Source organism: Gekko japonicus, unplaced genomic scaffold (genome assembly GCF_001447785.1).
Source record: "Gekko japonicus isolate JY-2015 unplaced genomic scaffold, Gekko_japonicus_V1.1 scaffold3472, whole genome shotgun sequence".
Lineage (NCBI taxonomy): Eukaryota > Metazoa > Chordata > Lepidosauria > Squamata > Gekkonidae > Gekko > Gekko japonicus.
Genome location: NW_015175473.1, coordinates 69,216 through 74,431, shown reverse-complemented (window position 1 = coordinate 74,431; position 5,216 = coordinate 69,216).

Below are 5,216 nucleotides of genomic sequence, written 5' to 3'. Positions count from 1 at the left end.
TAAAAGCAGAGCCCATAGTGTCACAGGGCCAGTGGAATGGGGAGAAACTGCTGCTAGACCCCAGGTCTTAAAGATGCCACTGGACTCAGACTTCTTTCTGTTGCTTCAGACCAACATGGCTACCCACCTGAACATTTTTCCCCGGGGCTTCAAACTGCCCAAAGCCCAGCTTTTCCCTTGTAGATCTTGAATTTGAATTTCACAGACATGGTTTGCAGAGGACTTTGGTGCCCCTGTGGCCCAGCCTGGCTGTGAAGGGCTAAGACCTAAAAGGGTGCAACCAAACAGACCTCTGTCAGGAGCGCAACATTTTCCCCTAGTGGTTTCTTTCTTTCTTTTTTTTTTTTACAATATATTTTATTGATATAAAAAGATTTGAATATACAACTTTTAACAAGCATATTATGTTGAATCCGAACAATAACCATTGGTGGTCAAGTGCAATACAATAAATCAATGTATTTCAAAGTTATTAAGATATAGTATTTACCTTTACAAGATAGAAATGTCAAAAGTACCATCTTAATGTCTTAGTTGTCTAAATACTGCTTTTCAACAGACAGGAGCAAGATTCAATGTATAGTGGTTTCTTTTTTGAAACACCTGCATCTGACCAAGGGTAGCTTAGCTGCCTCAGGAAGAAATTAGATTCTGTGCAGCCATGTTATCGCTGCAGACGGTGACGGAAGCCATGAAATTAAAAGACGCCTGCTCCTTGGGAGGAAAGCTATGGGAAACCTAGACAGCATAATAAAAAGTAGAGACATCACCCTACCAACAAAAGTCCATATGGTCAAAGCAATGGTATTCCCAGTAATAATGTACGGCTGCGAGAGTTGGACCATAAGGAAGGCCGAACGCCGAATAATAGAATTATGGTACGGGAGTTAAAATATACCATACCTTTTATACCTGAATTGTTTTTATTGAATATAATGCCAGATAATTGTAAAAAACAAGAATTTTTATCTTATTATACATGTAGTAACCACAGCAAGAACATTATATGCCAAATATTGGAGAAAAAATGAAGTTTCTTCATAAGAAGAAGTGATAAACAAAGTATTTGAAACTGCTGAGATGGATAAATTAACTTTAATGCTCAGAGGACGAGATGAAGGAAACTTTGAAAATACATGGGCAAGATTTTACAAATGGTTGGAAGATTATAATAAATAAACAATATCGACATATAACCTTATTGGAAGAGACTATAAAATATACTTTTAACTGTAACTTTTAACTTTAATGCAAAATAGTTATACAAAAATATATGGTGGTAAAAATGAACAATATATAAGTAGATAATGTACAAGGTAACATATTAGATACAACAAATATGTACATGAAATCCCTTAAATTGCATGTATCTATGTTTGTTCGTTTCCTTTTGTTTGTCTGAGATTTAAAAAAAAATATTTCAAAAAAATTATGATACTGGAGAAGACTCTTGAGAGTCCCTTGGACTGCCAGGAGATCAGATCAGTCAATCTAAAAAGAAACCAACCTGGATTGTTCCCTGGAAGACCAGAGACTGAAGCTGAAGCACAAATACCTTGGCCACCAAATGAGAAGGGAGCACTCGCTGGAGAAGACCCCGATGCTGGGAAAGACTGAAGGTCAAAGAAGACGGGGACGGCAAAGGGATGAGATGGTTAGACAGTGTTATCGATGCAAGACAAAAATGTGTGAGCTGGAGGCTAAAAAACTGTGAGCTAGCTCACTCTAACTCAGCTTAGAGGGAACAGTGGTTGCGACAGGCCGCTGACAGACTTCCTTTGTGTGATCGCTCCGGCGCTCTCCCCTCACGTCGGATCACGTAAAATCGCGATGGCGCAAAGAGCCACGCCCCCCCTGCGTTATCTGGCCCTTGTGACCGGGGGCCTAGGTTTAAAATGCGGTCCATTTTAAGTGGAAAAGGGCAAGAGTCTAGGAGCACCTTAAAGACTGACAAAATTTGCAGCAGCAGAACAAAGTTCGAGTCCAGAGGCGCTTTTAAGACCAACAAAGTTTAATTCTGGATATAAGCTTTCATGTGCAGGCACGCTTATTCAGGAAAATTTATGCTGGAAGAAAGTTTGCTAGTCCTTAAGGTGGCTCAAGTGGTTAAGACACTGAACTGCAGGCTGTGGAAGGTCGGTAGTTCAGCAGTTCGAGACCCGAGTGTGCCGCATGACGGAGTGAGCTCCCGTCTCTAGTTCCAGCTCCTGCCAACCTCGCAGTTCGAAAGCAAGAAATTGCAAGTAGATAAATAGGGACCACTTTGGTGGGAAGGTAACAGCGTTCCGTGCGCCTTGGTGCTTAGTCATGCTGGCCACATGACCACGGAAACGTCTTCGGACAGCGCTGGCTCCTCGGCTTTGAAACAGAGATGAGCACCGCAACCCTAGAGTCGGATTCGACTGGCTTTTGAGCAAGGAAAACCTTTACCTTTTAAGGTGCCACTGTGTGTGTGGGGGGGGTAGGGTTGACATCTCCATGTTGGGGACACCTGGAGATTTGGGGATGGAGCCTTAGACAGACAGGGTCCTCAGCGGGATACAATTAGGGTTGCCAGCTCCAGGTTGGGAAATGCCTGGAGATTTTGGGGGTGGAGCCTGAGCAGGGCAGGGTTTGGGGTATACCATACAGTCCACCTTCCAAAGCAGCCATCTCCTCCATGCGAACTGGTATCTATTGCCTGGAGATCAGAAGTAATGGTGGGGGGTCTCCAGCCATCACCTGGAGGATGGCAGCCCTACACAGAGGCCCAAAACTGCTGTATTCTCCAGGGGAACTGATCTCTGCATGACGGAGAGAGCTCCCATCTCTGGCCCCAGCTCCTGCCAACCTAGCCGTTCAAAAGCAAGAAATTGCAAGTAGATAAATAGGTACCGCTTCGGTGGGAAGGTTCCGTGCGCCTCGGCGTCTAGTCATGCCAGCCACATGACCACGGAAACGTCTTCAGACAGCGCTGGCTCTTCGGCTTGGAGATGAGCACTGCCCCCAAGAGTTGGATTCGACTGGCTTTCGAGCAAGGGAAACCTTTACCTTGCAGGTGCAAGAAACGTGAGCCTGATTCCTAGCTCTGTGGAACGTAGACTCTGTGTCATTTTGAATCTTGCCAGAGCTGGATTGAGCTCCATCACTAAAGAAAAGCAGCCCGGGGAAGCCCTAAGAAATGGCAAAGCAACCTAGGCGTGCCGTCGCCGCTCCTTTGGTTTGCACAGCAGCTAGTCCCGAGCTCATGCCCTCTACTGCATGCTTTCTTCTGGAAGCCCTTCTCTGCACCATGAGCTGGTGACCGCATCAATCTGAAGAGAGACTTGTACTTTTATAAAGTACGGAGACTGAGGCATAGCGGAGCGATTTCAGCTCATACTTTACTTAAGGATTAGGAAAACTAATTTTAGTTAAGGATTAGTCATGCCGGCCACATGACCACAGAAATGTCTTCGGACAGCGCTGGCTCTTCGGCTTTGAAACAGAGATGAGCATCGCAACCCTAGAGTCGGACTCGACTGGCTTTCGAGCAAGGGAACCTTTACCTTTACTAGAAAAACTTGAGATACAGTAGCCGGCCAGAGGCCGCCTTAAACGCAAGTACAAACGACACCCAACACCGATACCTGTGATAGGATTATATACAAAATTACTGCAACCATAGGTTCCCTTGAGGATCCGGGTGGTCCAAAAGGCTAGCTCTAGGATCCTCTCCTTCTATTGTCCAGGGATGCGAAGCTGGGCTAGTTCGCATGGCCACGTGGAAAGGCGACCGCATGCGTGGTCGCCATTAGTACACAACAACTTTCAAGGATAAGCATATGGAGCAGAGGTCCATCAGTGGCTATTAGCCACAAGGTAAAGATAGGAACTCTTGGGCAAGGGATGCTCTGTATTCTTGGTGCTTGGGAGAGGGGGGAACAGTGGGAGGGGCTTCTAGTGTCCTGGCCCCACTGCTGGACCTCCTGATGGCACCTGGTATTTTTGGCCACTGTGTGACAGAGTGTTGGACTGGATGGGCCATTGGCCTGATCCAGTACTGGCTTCTCTTATGTTCTTACGTTCTTCCACCTTCTGTATCTCTCGTAAACAGTTTCCGACACGTTATTTCCCCCCCCTGTATGGAGTTGGAAACAGGAGCTAATTGTCCAAATGTAAATGTGTGGTAGGAAGAGCTCTCTGAGATGTCTACCTCCAGAGAATAACCCTATTGTATCCCTTCCGCTTTCCTCATCCAAAGGTCATTTAAGAGATTTAAGAATCCATTGTCAGTTGGGAAAGCGTCGATCCCAGTTAATGATCAATGCTTAGAATTCCATGGAGGCCATTTCCTAAGTTTGGCTTTAGATTTGCATATCAAAGGATTTATCAATCACTCATCCTGGGGTCTTTCTGGGGAAGAAATCTTCTCTCCAGAACTTGCTGGGCTGCTTTTGGAACGGAAAACAGAGAGCCTCCGAATCAGAAATGAGTTAGATACTCTTGCCCCATCTAGAACCAATATGGACAGTCCACATTCAAGTAATGAAGATGTGCCTCTGAGTTCATACAGTGTTCCCTCTAAGCTGAGTTAGTTTGAGCTAGCTCACAGTCTTTTTTAGCTCCAGAGCAAACTAATTTATGCAGCAGCCAAATCGCCTGCCCCCAACTTTAATGCCAGGAGCTCACAAAGTAGAGTTTTTGCTCACAAGACTCCACAGCTTAGAGGGAGCACGCTAGTGCATATGAAGCTAATATTACTAGTAGGGTTGCCATATCCAGGTTGGGAAACTCCTGGAGATTCGGGGATGGAGCCTGGGGAGGACAGGGGCCTGAGTGGGGTGCAAGGCCATAGATTCCACCCTCCAAAGCAGCCATTTTCTCCACGGGAACTGATTTTTGTAGTCTGGAGACGAGCGGTAATACTGGGAGATCCCCAGGTCCCACCTGGAGGCTGGCATCCCTAATTACTATACCTGCCAACCCGAACTGTTGAGGCAATCTACTCCTTCTGGAAGCAAACATGCCATTTTATGGCCCCGGGCACACGGGCCGGCTGAAACGCGGCTACTCAGAGCCGCTCCAAACTTGAGACGCCGCGGCGGGATCCCACGGATCCCCTAGCCGTGGCGCATCACTCCCCGGCACGATCAGATGCCGGGGAGGAAAAGTCCGAGGGGAGGGGGGAGGCTGCCGAACTGCGCATGCTCGGGCATGCGCAGTACGCCCGGGGGCCGGGATGCGGCGGCGCAAGG